The 26370-nt window shown below is 40.8% G+C and overlaps 1 long non-coding RNA gene across 2 annotated transcripts in view; it reads left to right on the forward strand.

Moving 5' to 3' along the window:
* Positions 1 to 26370, forward strand: part of LOC149979544 (uncharacterized) — a 1100972-nt gene that overhangs the window by 165834 nt on the left and 908768 nt on the right. Inside the window, exon 3 of one of the 2 annotated variants that reach the window (XR_016484294.1) lies at positions 11288 to 11311. The exons of the other annotated variant lie outside the window; for it this stretch is intronic. This is a non-coding gene — a long non-coding RNA (uncharacterized LOC149979544). Of the gene's footprint in view, positions 1 to 11287; positions 11312 to 26370 lie in introns of those variants that run through there. 2 annotated transcript variants of the gene reach the window in all.

Consider the following 26370-nt stretch of genomic DNA (forward strand, 5'->3'; position numbering starts at 1 on the left):
TATATATTTTTATATTTATTTTTTAGAAACAGGAATAATGAAGGGAATTTAATGTATGTAGGCCGTGACTGTCCTCACAAATCAGTACAGTAGGTCGTGGTATGCACCTTTAAATTGAATGGGCCAACCCAATCTCAAAGAAGAAAAAGTCTTGACGATCAGTCGCTGAGAGTTCTTCTCTGTGAGTAGTCAGATTGCTGTGGGGAGCAGACTCAGGGCATATCAGTCTCCCTCCAGGTCCACCAGCAAAGCCAACAGTATCACTCTTTCTGCCATAGCTTCCTCTTAGACATAGAAACAATTGTATTACTCAAAAGTAATAGCTATTCTACCCTAGTAACCTCCCCTGAGGCAGCAGTAACTTTACTAGATGACTTCAATGTTATTATCCTGAAGGCGGGAGAATAAATACTATGCCATAGTACATTCCCCAAAGGCAGCCATATATGAAGCAAACCCCAAAAAGTATATTCTATTCTACACTGAAAAAATAAAGGTTCTTAAATCTTTCTTCCTCAGCTCTTAAGGTTATTGGAGAACTCTTGCCAAATAAAAAAACGTAGAGTTAAGTTTGGGGTTCTTGACATGGCATCAATGGTTCTTCAGAATTATAAAATTAAATGTATAATTAAATGTATGGAAACCTACAGATATGTCCCTTTCATAGCACACAGCAAATTGGCCAGTGTTAATTAACTAGTGTTGATTTTTCTGTGAAAAATGTCTAGTGTTGATTCAAGAGTTAAATTAACACACAGTGGTGTAAAATAACCCCAGTGTTGGTATTAATAACTGGATGTGAACCAAAACCACACCCATCATGACCATGTTTCCCAGCATGCTCTATTGCAGGTTGATTTGTAGAATTATTTGTTTCAATATCTTTTTTTTGCATGTACATTGATTGATTAATTAATATTACGTCATTCTGATTGCATGTTGATGGTGAATAAAAATTTAAAATGTTACATATACCTGCTAAGGCTGAATTCCAATAGGAATTACATATCACTTGGAAAGTCAGCATAATATGACTTGTAGGACTGATGTGGTCTGTAACCTATGAGTTTCAGGCCATTGCATTAGGGTAAAACTAGGCCTTCAAAAGCAGGCCTTATTAAATGTGCATTGTCTTGGAGAATGTTATATTAATTAGAACATATTAAGTCCCCAGGTCTGAAAATGTATGAATTTAACAAGTTTATTTATGTCACTAGCAAACACAGTCATTGGTGGTACTGGTAAAAAATAAAAAAAAATTAATGGGCACCTTGGGAAATATGGAAATAAGGCTTAAAACCCTACAGCATGGCTATTCAACTCCAGTGCTAAAGAGTCTAAACATTCCTGGTTTTGGATTTCTCTATGGTTCTTCAAAGAACCATCCCATTTCATCCCACTTCTGATAACCTAAAATGGTTCCGCTATGGCATCGAGGAGGTAATTAATAATATAATTCTACTCTTTGAGGAGTACATTGTACTTAAAGAGCGCGTGTAACCGATTTCATCTTATAAAAAGAAAGATTAGATACATTCTTAGAAAAAAATGAAATCAGAGTGTACGATACCAGCCACGCCTGCCCAGGGTGGTGGATGTGGAGGGAGAATAAGATGCCCTGACTTTGCTCCCCCACAGCAGTCTGACTGCTCACATAGAAGTACTCTCAGAGCAACTAAATCCTCAAGACTAGCTGGTAATTACATTTGTCTGACTGCAACCGTGCATTCGGAAAATATTCAAACCCCTTGACCTTTTCCACATTTTGTTAGGTTACAGCCTTATTCTAAAATGGATGAAATTGTCCCCCCCCCTCTTCAATCTGCTCACAATGACCAATAATCACAAAGCAAAAACAGGTTTTTAGACATTTTTTTAAATGTCTGTGCAGTACCAGTCAAAAGCTTGGACACACCTATTCATTGAAGGGTTTTTCTTAATTTTTTATTATTTTCTACATTGTAAAATAATAGTGAAGACAAAACTATGAAATAACACATATGGAATGGAATCATGTAGTAACCAAAAAAGTGTTAAACAAATCAAAATATTAGAGATTTGAGATTCTTGAAATTAGCCACCCTTTGCCTTGATGACAGCTTTGCACACGCCTGGCATTCTCTCAACTGGTTTCACCTGGAATGCTTTTCCAAAAGTCTTGAAGGAGTTCCCACATGTGCTGAGCACTTGTTGGCTGCTTTTCCTTCACTCTGCGATCCACCTCATCACAAACCATCTCAATTGGGTTGAGGTTGAGGTTGGGTGATTGTGGAGGCCAGGTCTTATGATGCAGCACTCCCACTCTCCTTCAAGGTCAAATAGACCTTACACAGCCTGGAGGTGTGTTGGGTAGTCCCATTAAGCACAAACGAGATGGGATGGCATATCGCTGCAGAATGCTGTGGGAGCCATGATGGCTAAATGCTGAGCTGTAGTCGATGAACAGCATTCTCACAGGTTTTCCTCTTGTCCAGTTGGGTTAGGGCAGTGTACAGTGTGATTGCGATCCACCAATAATCACGCACAAAGCGTGCACAAAAACACACATACAGCTGAAGTCGGAAGTTTACATACACCTTAGCAAATACATTTAAACTCAGGTTTTCACAATTCCTGACATTTAATCCTAGTAAAAATCCCTGTTTTAGGTCAGTTAGGGTCACCACTTTATTTTAAGAATGTGAAATGTCAGAATAATAGTAGGGAGAATTATTTATTTTAGCTTTTATTTATATCATCATATTCCCAGTGGGTCAGAAGTTTACATACACTCAATTAGTATTTGGTAGCATTGCCTTTAAATTGTTTAACTTGGGTCAAACGTTTCGGGTAGCCTTCCACAAGTTTGCCACAATAAGTTGGGTGAATTTTGGCCCATTCGTCCTGACAGAGCTGGTGTAACTGAGTCAGGTTTGTAGGCCTCCTTGCTCGCACATGCTTTTTCAGTTCTGCCCACACATTTTCTATGGAATTGAGGTCAGGGCTTTGTGATGGCCACTCCAATACCTTAAGTGTGCATAGCATTCTAAATAAATCACAGACCGAATCACCAGCAAAGCACCACCACACCTCCTCCTCCATGCTTAAAGGTGGGAACCACACATGTGGATATCATCCATTCACCTACTCTGCATCTCTCATCTCACCAAAAATGTTAAATTTGCGTTGCAATGTCTGAGACTGGTAACTCTAATGAACTTATCCTCTACAGCAGTTTCATCATAGTGTTTGATGGTTTTTGCGAAGAAACTTTCAAAATTCTGGACATTTTGGGGGGATTGACTGACCTTAATGTCTTAAAGTAATGATGGACTGTTGTTTCTCTTTGCTTATTTGAGCTTTTCTTGCCATAATATGGACTTGATCTTTCATCTTCTGTACATTACCCCTACCATGTCACAGCACAACGGATTGTCTCAAACACATTAAGAAGGAAAGAAATTCCACAAATTAACTTTTAATAAAGCACACCTGTTAATTATATACCATCCAGGAGACTAGAAAAACAAGATTCTCAATTGGTTTACCACAGATTCTCAATTGTATTGAGGTCTGGGCTTTGACTAGGCCATTCCAGGAGACTAAAGAAACAAGATTCTCAATTGGTTTACCACAGATTCTCAATTGTATTGAGGTCTGGGCTTTGACTAGGCCATTCCAATACATTTAAATGTTTCCCCTTAGACCACTCGAGTGTTGCTTTAGCAGTATGCTTAGGGTCATTGTCCTCCTGGAAGGAGGCAGTCCGACGGACGAATCTGGGTTTGGGGGATGACAGGAGAATGCTACCTGCCCCAATGCATAGTGTCAACTGTAAAGTTTGGTGGAGGAGGAATAATGGTCTGGGGCTGTTTTTCATGGTTTGGGCTAGCCCCCTTTGTTCCAAGGAAGGGAAATCTTAACGCTACAGCATACAATGACATTCTAGATGATTCTGTGCTTCCAATTTTGTGGCAACAGTTTGAGGAAGGCCCTTTCCTGTTCAGCATGACAATAACCCCATGCACAAAGCTAGGTCCATACAAAAATGGTTTGTTGAGATCAGTGTGTAAGAACTTGACTGGTCTCCACAGAGCCCTAACCTCAAATCCGTCGAAAACCTTTGGAATTAATTGAAATGCCTACTACGAGCCAGGCCTAATCGGTCAACATCAGTGTCTGACCTCTCTAATGCTCTTGTGGATGAATAGAAGCAAGTCCCGCAGCAATGTTGCAACGTCTAGTAGAAAGCCTTCCCAGAAGAGGTGAGGTTGTTATAGCAGCATTGGGGGACTATCTCTATGCCCAGGATTTTGGAATAAGATGTTCGAAGAGCAGGTGTCCACATACATTTGGCCATGTAGTGTATTTATATATGTACTTTATATAATAAATATTTACTAATTGAATTATTATTATTGTAATTATTATTTATTTTATTTATTTACTTTTTAAGTATGAATAATTCGTAGCTGCCATCTCCCAGTTGTAGTTTGTGTAGCCTAAGCATGAGTTGTTTCTGGGAATCTGCAGCCAAGGATTTACCCACTTGCAGTAAACACTTAGAACCCTGACCAAATAACACCATAACTGACATAGAACTACCATGGAAAGTTATTTTGGCTGATAAATAAAAATACACAATGTTCCCTTTTGTTATGTTCCCCAGTTCCTGTGTTGTGGTTTTGTTTGTATGTGTGTGTTTCAGGAAAATGGCTTCCTGGATTCCCCCAAGCAGCTGATTGGTCGGCCCCATTGATGATTGGAGAGCTGACCCCACCCCCTCTCAGGATACAGCTGTATCCCATTACAGACTCCTTCTCCAGCTATATAAATCAGTGTTCTGTTGCGCAGAAGAGAGATGATTAGTGTGTCCTGTGTTGGTTGTTGCTGAGAGAATAGAGCTGAGGGTTATAGCATTTGTTGGTTGTTTCTCAGAAAGAGATTTGGTATGTATTATGTCAGTTGTTGCTGAGAGCTGATGGTTCTGTTTGTTGTTCAGTCATAGTTTATTTGATGTCCTGTGTTTCTCAGTTTTGTTGCGAAGTAGTTTATATTGTTTTATATTTATTTTATTTAACCAGGAAGGGTTCGTTGAGATTTAAAATCTCCCTTTTTCAAGAGCAACCTGGCCAAGATAGGCAGCACCAAGTCATTACAAAAATTACAGACAAACAACATGAAAAACTACAAGTAATCTAGTAAAACCATAGAATTCACAAGAGCATAACAAAATCAAAAACAGAAAATGAAAAACATTGACAGGTCAGGGAATCAGTCTCAAGATCATTCATCAGTGATTTAGAAATACCAATCGGGACAAGTTCTTCCAGTTTTGTAAGGCGTTCCAAGACGATGGCGCAAAGTACATAAAAGCCCTTTTACCAAATTTAGTTTGGACATTTGGAACAGTTAGCAGGATAAAGTCCAGCGACTGAAGAGTACCCACCACATTTCTGAACAATGAAAAGGTAGTAAACTCAAAATGGCTTTGTAAGTTAAAGTATACCAGTGCCTGAGCCTACGACTGACTAGAGAAGGCCAGCCAACACTGGTATACAAAGTGCAGTGGGGCGGCGTAAGGGTTTTGCTGTTTAAAATAAATCTCAAAGAGCCATGGTAAAGGGTGTCAATTGATCTCAAACACTGAGCGGAAGCATTCATATATAAAATATCCCCATAGTCTAGTAAAGGCATAAATGTAGCTGATACTGGCCTCCATCTGGCTTCAAAAGAAAAACGGCCCTTATTCCTAAAATAAAATCCAAATTTCAGCTCAAATTCTTTTGTACATTGTTTGAGTATTCAATTTTAAAAGAGGCCGTCATCAATTAAAATTACAAGATATTTATGAGGTTACAATCTCCTTGCCCTGACGGGTAGTAATAGGTGAAAGGTTCAGAGGTCTATTTCTTGCTTTAGAAAACACCATTAGTTTAGTTTTGTCAGTATTGACGATAAGCTTCAATTGACACAATGTATGTTGAACAGTATAAAAAGTAGTTTCCAAGTTCTGGAAAGCACCTAGGGAGTGCTTAAGCAAGAGGCCTGCGGTCATTCATAACCTGTAGTATTACTATATATATATGTGTGTGTGTGTGTGTGTGTGTATATATATATTAGGCAAGACCCCCTGTATTTTGGTTAGTGCACCGAGTGGTGTTAAGTTAGGTAAGTAGTGGGTAGGCAGGTAGTGGAGGGGGCTTTGATATTTACTTTCTTTGCTTTGGTTCCGTCCAGCCCCTTTTCCCTAAAATTACAGTGTGACGGAATAAATTCCCTCTAAACGGTACCATTCTCTGCCTTTGTCATCCTTACTCGCACCTACAGACCCATACCTCTTTCACTCCACGGGGAGTTGTAGCAGGGTGTTGTGTTCCTTCTTCCGTACGTAACACCTCTTCTCACAGCACATTGACCAAGAAGGCTATTGTCTGATGTTGAATTGTAATTTACATGGTGGAAAATGCACGTTGATGTCATTGTATATCCCACCAGCGGTAAATCTGGTGTTTTTAGATCAAATCATGAAGGAACTATTCTTTTAGCAGGTGACCTAAATCATACATTTGACAATATTGACAAACGTAATAAAAAAGGCACATTTAGGGAGCCTCCAAACAGGATACATTTTCATCTTTACAAATAATGTTCAAGTCACTGGAGATTACTATTCCCAATTTCAAAACTTATTTTTTCTCAAAGTAAAAAAAGCTTTTAAAGAAAAGCATTTTTTTTTTTAAATGCACGTAACAAATTACTGGATTCAAAAATTATCATTCTCCAAATTCTCCGGTATCATGCTTAAATACACCAATCGGAAATACACTTAGCAACAGAATTTGGAGAATGAAGAGATCACATCTTCTAGAGCTGAAATGTATTAATTATGTAACCAAAAAATAAAAACCTTTACCATTACAAATGTATAGTAGTAAAACAGTGCATTTTGTTACGTTACAGCCTTGTTCTAAAATTGATTAAATATAAACAATTCCTCATCAATCTACACACAATACCCCATAATGACAAAGCGAAAACAGGTTTTTCAATTTTTTTTAACAGAAATACATTATTTACATAGGTATTCATACCCTTTGCTATGAGACTAAAAATTGGGCTCAGGTGCATCCTGTTTCCATTGATCATCCTTAATGTTTCTACAACTTCATTGGAGTCCACCTGTGATAAATTAAATTGGTTGGCCATGATTTGGAAAGGCACACACCTGTCTATATAAGGTCCCACAGTTGAAATCATGCTATGGAGATGTTTTTCAGCGGCAGGGAGTGAGAAACTAGTCAGGATTGAGGGAAAGATGACTGGAGCAAAGTACAGAGTGATCCTTGATGAAAACCTGCTCCAGGGCGCAGACTGGGGCGATGGTTCACCTTCCAACAGAACAAGTTGCCGGTCACAACTTGTGGACTTGTTTACGTGCTGCTGTGCGATTTGTTGCTAACGTTACTATGCTACCTGCCAACTTTACAGTTTTTACTCTTTACTTTTTTCATACAACTTTTTTACCCCGGACGCTTTATCTGGGCATAGTTCTAGACGACCCCCACCAGCTGACACTAAGTAGTAACATTAACATTATGCCTTCTAATTGCAGTCACTGTACTCATAATATACAGGAGAATGATCACCTTATGGTGAGGATAGCCATGCTGTAAGACCAGCTTCAGACGCAATCGTTAGGCAAGAGTAATTTAAGTATGAGAAAGAATGAAAGCGTCTGTGCCACCAATAAGCACAGATAGTGGTAACAATCCCCTCGCACAGTCCCCGCAGCCGGACAATTTTCTCATGTCTTCTGGAAGGAAATGCTGTAGGAATGCTCAACCGGTGTCACTCACTCAGCTGACAGAGTGGCGCAGTGGTCTAAACTACTGTATCGTGGTGCTAGCTGTGCCACTAGAGATTCTGGGTTCGAGTCCAGGCTACGTCGCAGCAGGCCACGACCGGGAGACCCATGGGGCTGTGGAAAATTGGCCCAGTGTCGTCCGGGTTAGGGGAGGGTATGGCTGGCAGGGAGGTCCTTGTCCCAAGGACGAACTACCAATAGGACACCACGAAATTGGGGAGGAAAAAGGGGTTAAATAAAAAATATAATCAATTTCAACCGGTTCTCCCCATTAAGCAATGAGTTAGAGGCCGAGCCTTCTCTGGTCTCTCCCCCACCCGTTACGGCCGAAGCCTCCCACCATTAGTTCTGACAAATTGAAAACCCTAGTCATTGGCGACTCCATTACCCACAGTATTAGACTTAAAAATAATCATCCAGCAATCATACACTGTTTACCAATGGTCAGGGCTACCGATGTTAAGGCTAATCTGAAGATGGTTATGGCTAATGCTACTGGCGAGTGTAGAGAGCATAGGGATATTGTTATCCACGTCGACACCAACGATGTAAGGATGAAACAGTCAGAGGTCACCAAGCGCAACATAGCTTCAGCTTCTAAATCAGCTAGAAAGATGTGTCAGCATCGAGTAATTGTCTCTGGCCCCCTCCCAGTTAGAGGAAGTGCTGAACTCTACAGCAGTCTCACAACTCAATCTCTGGTTAAACTGTTTTCTCCCTCTCCCAAAAGATAGAATTTGTTGATAATTGGCTCTCTTTCTGGAATCTATCTAAAAACAGGACAGACCTGGCCTGCTGAGGAGTGACGGACTCCATCCTAGCTGGAGGGGTGATCTCATCTTATCGATGAACATAGACAGGGCTCTAGCTCCACAATGAGATAGGGTGCAGGCCAGGCAGCAGGACGGGAGCCAACCTGCCAGCTTAGCAGAGTCTGCCACTAGCACAGTCAGTGTAGTCAGCTCAGCTATCCACATTGTGACCGTGTCTGGGCCTCGATCTAAACATGGCGGTTTTCACTTTAGCGAACACTGGAATAAAGACCTCCTCCATTCCTGTCATTATTGAAAGAGATTGTGATATCTCACATCTCAAATTAGGGCTACTTAATGTTAGATCCCTCACTTTCAAGGCAGTTATGGTCAATGAACTAATCACTGATCATAATCTTGAAGTGATTGGCCTGACTGAAACATGGCTTAAGCCTGATGAATTTACTGTGTTAAATGAAGCCTCTCCTCCTGGTTACATTAGTGACCATATCCCCACCCATCCTGCAAAGGCAGAGGTGTTGCTAACATTTACGATAGCAAATTTCAATTTATAAAAGAAAAAAAAGACTGCATTTTCATCTTTTGAGCTTCTAGTCATAATCTATACAGCCTACCCAATCACTTTCTATTTTTACTATTTACGGGCCTCCTGGGTCGTATACATCGTTCCTCACTGAGTTCCCTGAATTCCTATCGGACCATGTCATGGCAGATAATATTCACATTTTTGGTGACTTTAATATTCACATGGAAAAGTCCACAGACCCACTCCAAAAAGCTTTCACAGCCATTGACTCAGTGGGTTTTGTCCAACATGTCTCCGGACCAACTCACTGCCACTGTCATAATCTGGACCTAATTTTTTTTCCTCATAATCCTGGACTATCGGACGAGGATTTCATTACAATTGCAATCTCAAAAATTAATCTGCTCAGACCCCAACTAAGGTTCATCAAAAGCCGTGCTAAAAATTCTCTGACAACCCAAAAGATTTCTAGACGCCCTTTCCGACTCCCTCCACCAACCACCTAACTGAGGAACTAAATTTAACCTTGCGTAATACCCTAGATGCAGTCGCACCCCTAAAAACGTTTGTCATAAGAAGCTTCCATAAAGCTTCCATAAAATTGGAAAGGAAATGGCATTACACCAAACTATAAGTCTTCTGATTAGCTTGGAAAGACAGTACCATGCAGTATCGAAGAGCCCTCACTGCTCCTTGATCCTCCTATTTTTCCAACTTAATTGAGGAGAATAAGAACAATCCAAAAATGTTTTGATACTGTCGCAAAGCTAACTAAAAAGCAGCATTCCCCAAAAGAGGATGGCTTTCACATCAGCAGTGATACATTTCTTTGACGAAAAGATTGACGAAAAGATTATGATCATTAGAAAGCAAATTACGGTCTATTTAAATCTGTGTATTTCTACAAAGCTCAGTTGTCCTGAGTCTGCACAACACTGCCAGGATCTAGGATAAAGGGAGACACTGAAGATTTTTAATACTACACTGCTCAAAAAAATAAAGGGAACACTAAAATAACACATCCTAGATCTGAATGAATGAAATATTCTTATTACATATTTTTTTCTTTACATAGTTAAATGTGCTGACAACAAAATCACACAAAAATTATCAATGGAAATCAAATTTATCAACCCATGGAGGTCTGGATTTGGAGTCACACTCAAAATTGAAGTGGAAAACCACACTACAGGCTGATCCAACTTTGATGTAATGTCCTTAAAACAAGTCAGGTCTGGAATCTCCTCCCAGACCTGGACTAAAGCATCCGCCAACTCCTGAACAGTCTGTGGTGCAACGTGGCGTTGGTGGATGGAGCGAGACATGATGTCCTAGATGTGCTCAATTGGATTCAGGTCTGGGGAACGGGCGGGCCAGTCCATAACATCAATGCCTTCCTCTTGCAGGAACTGCTGACACACTCCAGCCACATGAGGTCTAGCATTGTCTTGCATTAGGAGGAACCCAGGGCCAACCGCACCAGCATATGGTCTCACAAGGGGTCTGAGGATCTCATCTCGGTACCTAATGGCATTCAGGCTACCTCTGGCGAGCACATGGAGGGCTGTGCAGCCCCCCAAAGAAATGCCACCCCACACCATGACTGACCCACCGCCAAACTGGTCATGCTGGAGGATGTTGCAGGCAGCAGAACGTTCTCCACAGTGTCTCCAGGCTCTGTCACGTCTGTCACATGTGCTCAGTGTGAACCTGCTTTCATCTGTGAAGAGCACAGGACGCCAGTGGCGAATTTGCCAATCTTGGTGTTCTTTGGCAAATTCCAAACGTCCTGTACGGTGTTGGGCTGTAAGCACAACCCCCACCTGTGGACGTCGGGCCCTCATACCACCCTCATGGAGTCTGTTTCTTCTAGTGGTGTGGGGGCTTTGCTTTGGCAAAGTGGGTGGGGTTATATCCTTCCTGTTTGGCCCTGTCCGGGGTTGTCCTCGGATGGGGCCACAGTGTCTCCTGACCCCTCCTGTCTCAGCCGCCAGTATTTATGCTGCAGTAGTTTATGTGTCGGGGGGCTAGGGTCAGTTTGTTATATCTGGAGTACTTCTCCTGTCCTATTCGGTGTCCTGTGTGAATTTAAGTGTGCTCTCTCTAATTCTCTCTTTATCTCTTTCTTTCTCTCTCTCGGAGGACCTGAGCCCTAGGACCATGCCTCAGGACTACCTGACATGATGACTCCTTGCTGTCCCCAGTCCACCTGGCCGTGCTGCTGCTCCAGTTTCAACTGTTCTGCCTTATTATTATTGGACCATGCTGGTAATTTATGAACATTTGAACATCTTGGCCATGTTCTGTTATAATCTCCACCCGGCACAGCCAGAAGAGGACTGGCCACCCCTCATAGCCTGGTTCCTCTCTAGGTTTCTTCCTAGGTTTTGGCCTTTCTAGAGAGTTTTTCCTAGCCACCGTGCTTCTATACCTGCATTGGTTGCTGTTTGGGTTTTTAGGCTGGGTTTCTGTACAGCACTTTGAGATATCAGCTGATGTACGAAGGGCTATATAAATACATTTGATTTGATGTGTTTCTGACCGTTTGAGCAGACACATGCACATTTGTGGCCTGCTGGAGGTCATTTTGCAGTGCTCTGGCAGTGCTCCTCCTGCTCCTCCTTGCACAAAGGCGTAGGTAGCGGTCCTGCTGCTGGGTTGTTGCCCTCCTACAGCCTCCTCCACGTCTCCTAATGTACTGGCCTGTCTCCTGGTAGCGCCTCCATGCTCTGGACACTAAGCTGACAGACACAGCAAACCTTCTTGCCACAGCTCGCATTGATGTGTCATCCTGGATGAGCTGCACTACCTGAGCCACTTGTGTGGGTTGTAGACTCTGTCTCATGCTACCACTAGAGTGAAAGCACCGCCAGCATTCAAAGGTGACCAAAACATCAGCCAGGAAGCATAGGAACTGAGAAGTGGTCTGTGGTCACAACGTGCAGAATCACTAATTTATTGGGGGTGTCTTGCTAATTGCCTATCATTTCCACCTGTTGTCTATTCCATTTGCACAACAGCATGTGACATTTATTGTCAATCAGTGTTGCTTCCTAAGTGGACAGTTTGATTTCACAGAAGTGTGATTGACTTGGAGTTACATTGTGTTGTTTATAAGTGTTCCCTTTATTTTTTGGAGCAGTGTATATCTCCTGACACACTGATGAAAATAGTCATGGAATCTAAACCTTCAAGCTGCGTACTGGACCCTATTCCAACTAAACTACCAAAAGAGCTGCTACCTGTGCTTGGCACCTACTACGTTGAACATAGTAAACGCCTCCCTATCCATCTGGAAGTGTACCAAACTCACTAAAAGTGGCAAGAATAAAGCCTATCTTGAAAAAGCCAAAGCTTGACCCAGAAAATATAAAAAACTATCGGCCTATATCGAATCTCACTTTCCTCTCAAACATTTTTGGAAAAAGCTGTTGCGCAGCAACACATTGCCTTCCTGAAGACAAGCAATGAATGCGAAATGCTTCAGTCTGGTTTTAGATCGCATCATTACACTGAGACTGCACTTGTGAAGGTGGTAAATGGCCTTTTAATGGCGTCAGACCAAGGCTCTGCATCTGTCCTCGTGCTCCTAGACCTTAGTGCTGCTTTTGATACCATCGATCACCACATTCTTTTGGAGAGATTGGAAACCCAAATTGGTCTACACGGAGAAGTTCTGGCCTGTTTTGGATATTATAGGTTGGAGATATATCCGTTTGTCTCTGTGGATGGTTTGTCCTCAGAAAAATCTGCTGTATATTTCGCTGTATCTCAAGGATCCGTTTTAGGACCACTATTGTTTTCGCTATATATTTTATCTATTGGTGATGTCATTCAGAAACATAATGTTAACTTTCACTGCTATGTGGACGACACACAGCTGTACATTTCTTTGAAACATTGTGAAGTCCCAAAATTGCCATCCCTGGAAGCCTGTGTTTCAGACATTAGGAAGTGGATGGCGGCAAATGTTTTACTTTTAAACTCGGACAAAACAGAGATGCTAGTTCTAGGTCCCAAGAAACAAAAAGCTCTTTGGTTGGCTCTGACAATTAATATTGATGGTTGTAAAGTTGTCTCAAATAAAACTGTGAAGGATCTTGGTGTTACTCTGTTACATATCAAGACTGTTTCAAGGACAGCCTTTTTCCATCTACGTAGCATTGCAAAAATCTTAAACTTTCTGTCGAAAAATGTTGCATAAAAATGTATCCATGCTTTTGCCCCTTATATATTAGACTACTGCAATGATCTACTTTCGGACTACCCCGATAAAGCACTAAATAAACTTCAGTTAGTGCTAAACATGGCTGCTAGAATCTTAACTAGAACCAAAAAAAAGTATCATATTACTGCAGTGCTAGCCTCTCTACACTGGCTTCCTGTTAAGGCTAAGGCTGATTTCAAGATTTTACTGCTAACATACAAATTATTACATGGTACATACCTACACGTACACTATGGTCACAAGACGCAGGTCTCCTTATTGTCCCTAAAATTTCTAAACAAACAGCTGGAGGCAGGGATTTCTCCTTTAGAGTTAAATTTTTATGGACTGGTCTGCCTATCCATGTGAGAGACGCAGACTCGGTCTCGACCTTTAAGTCTTTATTAAAGACTCATCTCTTCAGTAGGTCCTATGATTGTGTAGTCTGGCCCAGGGGTGTGAAGGTGAATGGAAAGACATTGGAGCGACAAACCGCCCTTGCTGTCTCTGTCTGGCCTGTTCCCCTCTCTCCACTTGGATTATCTTCCTCTAGCCCTATTGTGGGGGCTGAGTCACTGGCTTACTGGTGCTCTTCCATGCTGTCCCTAGGAGGGGTGTATCACTTGAGTGGGTTGAGTCACTGACGTGCTCTTCCTGTCCGGGTTCCTGCTGTGGGGGAGATCTTCGTGGGCTATACTTGGCATTGTCTCAGGGTAGTAAGTTGGTGGTTTGACGATATCCCTCTAATGGCGTGGGGTTGTGCTTTGGCAAAGTGTGTGCGGTTATATACACCCTGGTTGGTCCTGTCCGGGGGTATCCTTGGACAGGACCACAGTTTCTCCTGACCTCTCCTGTCTCAGCCTCCAGTATTTTTGAGTATTTCTCTTGTCTCATCTGATGGAGAGGATCTGCAGAGAAGAATGCGAGAACCTCCCCAAATACAGGTGTACCAAGATTGTAGCATCATACCCAAAAATTATCGAGGCTGTAATCACTGCCAAAGGTGCTTCAACAAAGTTCTGAGTGAAAGGTCTGAATACTTCTGTCAATGTGATATTTCCTTTTTTTTCTAAATTTGCAAACATTTCTTAAAACCTGTGTTTACTTTGTCATTATGGTGTATTGTGTGTAAATTGATGAGGGACAAAAACATTTTAATCCATTTTAGGATAAAGCTGTAACGTAACAAAATGCGTAAAAAATGAATGGGTCTGAATACTTTCCGAATGCACTGTAGAGGACCGAATAAAGCAGATTCCCAATATAATTTCGGATGCCTTTAAGTTCAGAAATTGTATTTTATTCTTTACCTTTTAAATATGTTTTAAGGGATTTTTATAAGATTTAATTTTCATACATTTTAATTTCTAAATCAGATTTAACTTTTGCCTAGAATGAGATGATCAATTCCACAAATGTACGCCGTAATGACCACATCAAAATCTTCTTTAAAAATGTTATATAAATCAGAATTAAACAAATAGGACGGATCCTGTAGCCTTAGACTCAACAACTCTGAAGCAATTATCAGTAGCCAAAAATAATCACTGTAATCAGAGGTAATCCAAGAAGAAATATCAAATACTATAGAAACATTAGCATGGAGACAAGCACAGGGAATTGATGGCTTTCCCAATGCAGTACTTCCAAGTTACATGTATCAAACAGTTATTTCAGTTATATTCAAATCAGAAAAATCTGGAGTAGCTTTCTGATTATAGACCCATAAGTTTAATAAATGGTGACAAAATAACAAAGCTTATAAGTAATAGAATCACAAAACTCTTACCAGACTTGATACATATCAATCAAATCTGGCTTATTAAAAATAGACACTTACAAACAAATACAATAATATGTTTCAGTTTAATACATTACGCAAAAAAACAAGATATCAATTTATCAATAATGGCTGTTAAACCCAAAAAGGCTTTAATGGCCTTTTTTTATTTCAAAACTTTCCATCTGAAATAAATGTAATACAAATATTGTATACATGTACTGAAGCAAAAATACACACAAATAATACATTATCTGATTAAATTGCTTTAGAAAAGGGGCACAAGACAGGGATGTCCCTTCTCCCCCCTCCTGTTTGCACTGGCAATTAAAACACTGCAGAAGGATTTAGACAAGACCCAAACGTAACAGGTATCAGTATTGTTAACATTAATATAAACTAAACTGATCTGCAGATAATGTCCTCAATAGGAAAAATAATAACTATAAAAATATTCAATATATGTACTTAGGATGCTTAATAAGTGATAACAAACCCATACTGTATATACGGTGCCTTCAGAAAGTCATCATCCCCCTTGACTAATTGCACATTTGGTTGCGTTACGGTCAATAAAAATTTGATAAAATAGATTTTCTCACCCATCTACACACAATACACCATAATGACAAAAGTAAAATATGTTTTTAGAAATGTTTGCAAATGTATTGAAAATGAAATACAGCTGTGTCTCATACATAACTATTCACACCCCTAAATACATACTTTGTAGAAGCACCCTTGGCAGTGAATACAGTTGTGAGTCTTTCTGGGTAAGTCTCTAAGAGCTTTCCACACCTGGATTGTGCAACATTTGCTCTGTCAAATTGCTTGTTGATCCTTGCTAGAAAACCATTTTCAAGTATTGCTATAGATTTTCAAGCAAAACTGTAACTAGGCCATTTAGGAACATTCATTGTTTTCACTCTGTTAATTAGGTTAGTATTGTGGAGTAACTACAACTTGTTGTGTATTCATCCTCAGTTTTCTCCTATCACAACCATTAAACTATTTTTTTCCTGAACTTACATATTTAGGCTTGCCATAACAAAGAGGTTGAATACTTATTGACTCAAGGCATTTCAGCTTTTCATTTTGTAAAAAAATTATCAATTTGTAAAAATGTTGAAAAACATAATTCCACTTTGAGATTAGGAGCATTGTGTGTCTATTATAAATTCAAGCTGTAACACAACAAAATGTAGAAAAAGACAAGGTTTTTAATACTTTCTGAAGGCACTGAACAGATAACTTTATTCCATTAATCAACCATATGAAAGCAGATCCAAATATATGGAATAATCTTCCCATAAATCTTACAGGTAGGATAAACATATTTAGAGATGCCTGGCTGCAAAAGTTTTTGAATTTATTTTTGGTAATACCAATTAAGCTCTTGAAGCTAGGGGGCACTAATTTTATGTTTGGAAAAATAACTTTCCCAAAGTAAACGGCCTATTTCTCAGGACCAGAGGCTAGAATATGCATACAATTGACAGCTTAGGATAGAAAACACTCAAAAGTTTCCAAAACTGTAAAACTATTGTCTGTGAATATAACAGAACTGATATTGCAGGCGAAAGCCTGAGAAAAATCCAATCAGGAATTGACTTTGTTTTGAAACCTATGTGTTCCTATGCATCCCTATTGACCATTGAAAGGGATATCAACCAGATTCCTTTTTCTATGACTTCCCTAAGGTGTCTACAGCCTTTAGACATAGTTTCAGGCCTTTATTTTGAAGCATGAGCGTGAACGACCACATTACCTAAGTGATCAGGTGGGGGCTCCCAAGAGTAATTTTTGCGCAAAAGACCTCCCGGTCCTAGTGAAAAGCCAACTGTCCCGGTTGATATATTATCGAATAGATATTTGAAAAACACCTTGAGGATTGTTTATAAAAAACGTTTGCCATGTTTCTGTCGATATTATGGATATAATTTGGCGTTGACGTGACCGCTATTTCCGGTGGATTTCTCAACATAATGTGACAAACAAACGGAGGTATTTTGGGTATAAAAATAATCTTAATGGAACAAAAGTAACATTTGCTGTCTAACTGGGAGTCTCGTCAGTGAAAACATCCGAAGATCATCAAAGGTAAACGGTTAATTTGATTGCTTTTCTGATTTTCGTGACCAAGCTTCCTGCTGCTAGCTGGACATAATGCTATGCTAGGCTATCGATAAACTTACACAAACGCTTATCTTGCTATCGCTGTAAAGCATAATTTCAAAATCTGAGACGACAGGGTGAACAAAAGCCTAAGCTGTGTTTCGCTATATTTCACTTGTGATTTCATGAATATGAATATTTTCTAGTAAGATTATTTGACCGTTGCGCTATGCTAATTAGTGTAGTTGCTGACAATTCCCCCGGATCCGGGATGGGTAGTTCCAAGAGGTTTTAAATTAAGGCCAACTGGCAAACAATACTGCAGGCACTAGGGATGGGGGTGTGAGCATGCGGTTCTGGGCAGATGAGATGTAGTCATTGTTTGTGTGCATCTGTAAATTGTTGTTCTTATGTATAAGTTTGAAAAATAAAAAGGCAAAAGAATGGCAATTACTGAAGGCCAACCTCAAACATGAGATGGTCAGAGATCTAGGGATATCTGGTCATCTAGTAAAATGACTGCTGGAGAATAGCTAGCTTTAAAACACTGCTGCCTATGAGGAAGATGATGTTGTAGGATGGAATATACTATCTATTTTGCTGCCTCAAATAAAAATGCACTGGAGAGGAATAATGCAATTGGTTTTGCAGCCTCAGAGGAAGCTATGGCAGATGGAGAGAGACTGTTGGCTCTGCCGCTTCAGTGGGTAAGGTTGAAGCGAGTATACCATGTTCTTGCTATTTCAAGGGCAGATACGCAGAGAAGGTATGATTATAACTGTGCTGCCTCTAGAGCAGAAACTATGACAGAAAGGAATGTTAGGCATTTTTATTCTTCTGCCCCGAGGTAGAATAACAAGGTTGAAGTCATCTAGTTAAGTTATCGCTGCCTCAGGGGAGGTTACTAATGTAGAATAGTTGCATTGAAAACACTGCTTCCACTGAGGAAGGCAATGTTATAGAATGGAATATTCAGAAGAATATACATTGGGAGAGTAGGAATACAATTGTTTTTCTGCCTCATAAAGAGTGATGCTGTTGGCTTTGCTGCCTAAGAGTGGGTAAAGTGGTTCTTCTGGTAAAAGTTGCTCATTATGCAGCCACCTTGTGGGCTGCCACAGAATTATATGGCATGTTATTTAATTGTCAGCCATTGTTACCATTAATGATAGTTAGTGCTAGTTTAACCACCATAGGGCATCTTTGAGAAGCATGTGATAGCCTTCAATATTCGCTGTACTAGAGAATTTAACCTGTTTACACGTACGAAAACCCGGGATTGATCATTCTACAGTGGTCCCTGTAGCGTATGATCAAACCGCTGTGATTAGAACACTTATTTAGCAGGGCCAGTTTCGAATGACGCAACAATCAGCATTTGAGCTCGCCACACTGTTTTTTCAGAAACATTTTGCACAAACACACAGTTATGTCCAGAATGTGAGCAGTTTATTTTGGATGCAATGTTCAGACATTCACAGAAGTATCTACAGCATAACACAATAATCCAAACCAAAAAATGTAGGCTACATTTGTCCTAGCGCTAACTAAGGAAAGATTGACGTAACACAAGCGGTCATATTTTTATAACTCTCGTCTGACATGAATTACAATATGAATGATTTATAGCAGTAACTCTTTTTTCTCTCTCACAGAAACCAAAGATAATACTAGAAGGCAAGATGAGTTTGGTGTGTTAATAGTATGCATGTTGAAGGGGGTGTGTCGTCTACCATCATTCACATCCCACCATTCCCTTCCGGAAGGTCTCAAAAAATGTGTGAACCCTTACTCACCTCAGTTTGTTATAACATCTTTGGTCCGACCGACAATTACGTGAAACCCAGAATGCATTGTATGTAAACAAACATGGCTCCTCACACAGCTGGAATTAGCTAAGCACATCATAATCAGTACAACCTTAAAAAGTATTTTACACAGATAATATGTGCCGTTACAATCTATGCAAGAATCGGGATGCATGATTTGTCACCGGAACTTGAAAATGTGTAAATAAAATAGTAAATATAAAAATAATTACCACACAAAACATTTTCTGATAGTGATTTTTTGATTTAAGTTATGCGTGCCGGCAGTCAATCTCGCAACCTCTCACTCCCACTCTGAGCAATTCAGTGTTGTTGTTTATGTATGCAGCAAGAGAGCTAATCTGTAGCATTAGCAATGTCTTTCAAAAGGAGACAACTCACAAATGCGAAAATTCTGGAGATTTAAAAAATTCTAACGAGTCTGAGTATGAAAGACAGGAATAATAAGGAGCTGACCCCCAACCTAGTAGCAATTGAGAACCCTGAATCTGAGGACCCTTTGTCCATTGACAAAGTCCCAGGTCCCTTTGAAGATGCTAGTGGTGATGGAGGCAGACCAACAGTGGATGAAGTACAGGAGTTCTGTGGTAGCTGGAATGCCGCTAGCCATTTCACCCCTGCTGGCCCTGCTGTTTCCTTTGTTGAGTTCCAGTGTGGAGTTCAATGCCCCTTGCCATTTCCTTCTGAGGGAGTGCTTCAAGTTGTTTCTGACAGAGGAGCTGGTAGGAGACATAGTAGAGGAGACCAATCGCTTTGCCTCGGAGCTACAGGCGAAGAGAGCCAGGAGTGAGGGGGAAACTCGCTAAATGGGTGACATCCACAATTAGTGAAATCTATACCTTTCTGGTGACATTCCTTCTCATGGAAATAATAAAGAACTCCCTAAGAGAATACTGGAGCACAGATCTTATGTTTGCAACTCCCTTCTTTGACAACCTCTTTTCCCAAGACCGCTTCCTTAGTTTTGCTGAGATGTCTGCATTTTGTCAATAATGCTACTGCCATCCTAAATGACCCATTATACAAAATAAGAAATGTTCTTACCAGCCTGACATCAGCATTTGTCCAGGTCTTTGTGCCATACAAGGACCTATGCATTGATGAGGCCCTGATGTTATGGAAAGGTAGGCTGGCGCTCCGTCAATAAATTCCCTCCAAAAGGCACAGGTTTGGGGTCAAGTTCTTTGTCATGTGCGATGTGAAGACAGGATTTGTCCAGGACATTGTAGTTTACACAGAGTCCACTACTGACATCTAAAATGATGAGGGGCTTGGGGTGTCCGGGTCCATGGTGATGACAATGCTGGCTCCACATCTCGGCAAAGGACACTTTGTATGTGGACAATTGGTACAGCACTCCCACATTCTTCCAGCATCTGCTCTGCAACAGCACAGGGGCCTGTAGCACAGTCAGGCCGAACAGGAAGGGGATGCAGGAAGATGCAGAGAGGGGAGGTGGAGTTCAAGGAGAACGGTCAACAGCTGGCAGTAAAATGACATGACAAACGAGACTTCCAAGTCCTCTTCACTGTCCATATAGTAACCATGTCGGGCCACAGGAAAGGTAGACCACCTGACGGAAGAGAGAAAAATCAAACGAGACTGTGTGCTTGACTATAACCTCAAAATGGGGGCAGTGGATAAGGCGGATATGATAAACAACTGGGATAAGAAGATATGTTTCAATCTGATCGACACTGCTGCCCTCAATGGCCACATAGTTCACCACCAACTAACAGGTGACATGATTACTGAACAATTAACATTTTGTAATTGGACGTACAGTTCACATACAAATCACATACAGTTCCATTAAGCAATTATAGTGATGATATCTCACCCACCTACCCACATCCTCATCATCCTCTCCTTTCCCTCATCCTCCTCACTCCCAAAGTAATTACCTACCAAAATTACAGAGAGAACCTTATGAGAGAGCTGAAGGAGGAGCACCACACCCCACGGAGCCCATCCACTGGGGGTCGTCCTGCTGCGCACAATCCCCTACGCCTCACTGCACGGCATTTTCCCTGCAAAGTCCCTCAAACTGCTCCTCAAGTTAGTCGCACACGGAGTCACTGCAAAGTCTGCCTGTCTGGCATCAGGAGAAGTAAGCAGAGGAATTTGACAAAATAGATGTGTTTAGCTTGTGATACACCTTTATGTATTTCCCCATGCTTGCGGAGTATCATATGCTCAAGCACTATTGAGCACATCTGCAGTATTACTGACTGACTGATCTGACAGGTGACTTGACAGGTGACCTGCCATGATACTATGCCTTTAGAGGGGTGGAAATGTAGTCGTGGTTCAGTCACTGCATGAATATTAAATATGGGTTATGCATATTCTGTTATTTTTCCTCTAGTAAAACAGGTTTTTGTTGTTGTTGTTCAACCAACCATCATCAATACTGCAATAAAATAGACGACTATTACATATTGGCCTACGTGTTTTCTTGCTGCGTTTTCATCCAGTATAACTGTCAAGGAGTACACGCTAGCATACAAAAACTGGCCACAATCTTCAGCTCGAAAGATGTCAAGCTCCGGTTCCAGGTATGATATTGGCAAATACTGTTCGTGGTTTCTGAAAGTACAGAATAAAGAGGGATTGATTATTAGTAATTAGAATACAATATAAGTATATAGCCTGCAGAGCTCTGTCTTACTATCCGGGTCTGTGCCCAAACAATTTGAGATTCTACTTTTAAAAATCCACCTTTTCCCCCCATCTATTTTCAGAGCTCGTGTTGTTAGGTGACCTAAACTGGGACATGCTTAACACCCCGGCCATCCTACAATCTAAGCTTGATTCCCTCAATCGCACACAAATTGTCAATGAACCTACCAGGTACAACCCCAAATCCGTAAACACATGCACCCTCATAGATGTCATTCTAACCAACCTTCCTTTCAAATACACCTCTGCTGTCTTCAACCTGAATTTCAGCTTTTCACTGCCTCAATGCCTGCGTCCGTAAAGGGTCTGAGGTAAAACGCCCACAGCTCATCACCGTCAAACGTTCCCTAAAACACTGCAGCGAGCAGTTCTTTCTAATCGACCTGACCCGGGTTCCTGGAAGGATGTTGACCTCATTCTGTCTGTAGAAGATGTCTGGTTATTCTTTAAATGTGCTTTCCTCACAATCTTAAATAAGCATGCTCCATTCAAAAAATGTAGAACCAGGAACAGATATAGCCCTTGGTTCACTCCAGACCTGACTGCCCTTGACCATCACAAAAACATCCTGTGGCGTACGGCAATGGCATCAAATAGCCCCTGCAATATGTAACTTTTCAGGGAAGTTAGGAACCAATATATACAGGCAGTTAGGAAAGCAAAGGATCATTTTTTCAAACAGAAATTTGCATCCTGTAACGCAAACCCCAAAAGGTTCTGGGACACTGTAAAGTCCATGGAGAATAAGAGCACCTCCTCCAAGCTGCCCACTGCACTGAGGCTAGGAAACACTGTCACCACCAATAAATCCACATTAATTAAGAATTTCAAAAAGCATTTTTCTACGCCTGGCCTGGCTTTCCACCTGGCCACCCCTACCCTGGTGAACACCCCTGCACCCCCCACAGCAACCTGTCCAAGCCTTCCCATTTCTCCTTCACCCAAATCCAGATAGCAGATGTTTCTGAGAGTTGAAAAATCTGGACCCCTACAAATCAGCAGGGCTAGACAATCTATACCCTCTCTTTCTAAAATTATCAGCCGAAATTGTTGCAACCCCTATTACCAGCCTGTTCAACCTCTTTCGTTTCACCTGAGATGCCCAAAGATTGGAAAGCTGCAGCGGTCATCCCCCTCTTCAAAGGGTGAGACACTCTAGGCCCAAACTGCTAAAGACCTATATCTATCCTACCCTGCCTTTCTAGGGTCTTCGAAAGCCAAGTTAACCTTTTTGGGATAGGGGGCAGCATTTTCACTTTTGGATGAATAGCGTGCCCAGAGTGAACTGCCTCCTACTCTGTACCAGATGCTAATATATGCATATTATTATTAGTATTGGATAGAAAACACTCTGGAGTTTCTAAAACTGTTTGAATTATGTTTTTGAGAATAACAGAACTCATATGGCAGGCGAAAACCTGAGAAAAATCCAACCAGGAAGTGGTGATATTCAAATACCGAATACCTACCGAATACACATTGGGATATGGATGAGGTTGCACTTCCTAGGGCCTCCAATAGATGTCCACCGTCTTTAGAAACTGGTTTGGGGATTCTACTATAAAGGAGGAGCTCATGAGAGCTCTTTGAGTCAGTGGTCTGGCAGAGAGAGCCTTTTTCTCATGACTCGCGCTCCCGACAGAGTTAACTATTGTTCCAGTGATTTTTCTGAAGACTAAGGAATTCTCCGGTTCGAATATTATTGATGTTTTATGTTAAAAACATCCTAAAGATTGATTCCATACATCGTTTGACATGTTTCTAAATGACTGTAATGGAACTTTTCTAGTTTTTGTCTGGATGAAGTGCCTGTGCCTCATGAAGATGGATTACTGGGCTGAACACGCTAACAACAAGTGGCTATTTGTACATAAATGATGGACTTTATGGAACAAATAAGTCATTTATTTTCAAACTGGGATTCCTGGGAGTAACTTCTGATGAAAATCATCAAAGGTAAATAAATATTTATAGTGTTATTTCTAACTTCTGTTGACTCCAAAATGGCGGATATTTCTCTGACTGGATTAGGCTCTGAGCGCCGTTCTAAGATTATGCTTTTTCTGTAAAGTTTTTTTGAAATCTGACACAGCGGTTGCATTAAGGAGAAGTCTATCTTTAATTCTGTAATTAACAGTTTTAATTTTTTATCAATGTTTATTATGAGTATTTCTGCAAACTCACAGGATGTTTTGGAATCAAAACATTACTGCACGTAAGGCGCCAATGTAAATTAAGATTTTTGGATATAAATATGCACATTATCGAACAAAACATACATGTATTGTGTAACATGATGTCCTATGAGTGTCAACTGATGAAGATCATCAAAGGTTAGTGATTCATTTTATCTATATTTCTGCTTTTTGTGACTCTTATCTTTGGCTGGAAAAATGGCTGTGTTTTTTCGAATTGGCTATGACCTAACATGATCATATGTTGTGCTTTACTTGTAAAGCATTTTTTAAATCGGACACTATGGGTGGATTAACAAGATGTTTGTCTTTCATTTGCTGTATTGGACTTGTTAATGTGTGAAAGTTACATATTTCCCAAAAATATTATTACATTTTGCTCGCTGAATTTTCAGTGGAATGTTGTCGAGGGGTTCCTCTAGCGGGGGGTTCCGCGCTTCCAAGTTTAAAATCCCCAGCTACAATGAATGCAGCCTCAGGATATGTGGTTTCCAGTTTACATAGAGTCAAATGAAGTTCATTCAGGGCCATCGATGTGTCTGCTTGGGGGGGAATATACAGTATGTGGCAGTGATTATAATCAAATAAAATTATCTTGGTAGATAATGCCGTCATCATTTGATTGTGAGGAATTCTAAGTGATGTGAACAGAAGGACTTGAGTACCTGTATGTTGTTATGATCACACCACGTCTCGTTAATCATAAGGCATATCCCCCGCGCTTCTTCTTACCAGAAAGATGCTTGTTTCTGTCGGCGAAATGGGTGAAGAAACCAGCTGGCTGTACCGACTCCGATTGCGTGTCTCGAGTGAGCCATGTTTCTGTGAAGCAAAGAACATTAGTCTCTTATGTCTCTCTGGAATGCTACCCTTGCTCAGATTTCATCAACCTTGTTGTCAAGAGCCTGGACATTGGCGAGTAGTATGCTCGGGAGCCGTGCGTGATGTGCCCGTCTATGGAGCCTGACCAGAAGACTGTTCGTCTGCCCCTTTTACGGCGTCGTTGTTTTGGTTCGCCGGCTGGGATCCGATCCATTGTCCTGGGTAGTGGGCAAAACAGAGGATCCGCTTCAGGATAGTCTTATTCCTGATCATAATGATGGTGAGTTGACGTTGCTCTTATATCCAATAGTTCCTCCCAACTGTATGTAATAAAACCGAAGATTACCTGGGGTACCAATGTAAGAAATAACACGTAAAAAAAAAATACTGCATCGTTTCCTAGGAACGCGAAGCGAGGCGGCCATGTCTGTCGGCGCCGGAAGTAACTTATCATTCACTGTATCACAATTCCGGTGGTTCAGAAGTTTACATACACTAAGTTGACTGTGCCTATAAACAGCTTGGAAAAATCCAAAAATCGGTGTCATGGCTTTAAAGCTTGGTGTACCTGTGAATGTATTTCAAGGCCTACCTTCAAACTCAGTGCCGCTTTGCTTCACATCATGAGAAAATCAAAAGAAGTCAGCCAAGAACTCTGAAAATGTAGACTTCCGCAAGTCTTAGTCATCTTTAGGAGCATTTCCAAACACCTGAAGGTACCACGTTCAACTGTACAAATAATAGAACGCAAGTATAAACACCATGGGACCACGCAACTGTCATACCACTCAGGAAGGAGACGTGTTCTGTCTCTTAGAGATGAACGTACATTGGAAACAGGTACATATATCCATAGTATAATGAGTCTTATATCGACATAACCTGAAAGGCCACTCAGCAAGGATGAAGCCACTGCTCCAAAACCACCATAAAAAAGCCAAACTACGGTTTGCAACTGCACATGAGGACAAAGATCGTACTTTTTGGAGAAATGTCCTCTGGTCTGATGAAACAAAAATATAACTGTTTGGCCATAATGACCATTGTTATGTTTGGAGGAAAAAGGGGGACGCTTGCAAGCCGACAAACACCATCGCAACCTTGAAGCAAGGAACTGAAAAAGCATATGCGAGCAAGGAGGCCTACAAGCCTGACTCAGATACATCAGCTCTGTCAGGAGGAATGGGCCGAAATTCACCCAACTTATGTATTGTAGGAAGCTTGTGGAAGGCTACCCGAAACGTTTGACCCAAGTTAAACAATTTAAAGGCAATTCAACCAAATACTAATTGAGTGTATGTAAAATTCTGACCCACTGGTAATGTGATGAAAGAAATAAATGCTGAAATAAATCATTCTCCCTACTATTATTCTGATATTTCACATTCTTAAAATAAAGAGGTGATCCTAACTGACCTAAGACAGGGACTTTTTACTAGGATTAAATGTCAAGAATTGTGAAAAACTGAGTTTAAATGTATTTGGCTAAGGTGTATGCTACCTTCTGACTGTCAACTGTATATGGGGGATACAACCATCCCAGCTTTGCAGATTTTGCCTGCGAAGAGACAGAATCTTTGGCATGCTGACTGCAG

Source organism: Oncorhynchus mykiss, chromosome 11 (assembly GCF_057628025.1).
Source record: "Oncorhynchus mykiss isolate SJ-2025 chromosome 11, ASM5762802v1, whole genome shotgun sequence".
NCBI classification, from domain to species: Eukaryota; Metazoa; Chordata; class Actinopteri; order Salmoniformes; family Salmonidae; genus Oncorhynchus; species Oncorhynchus mykiss.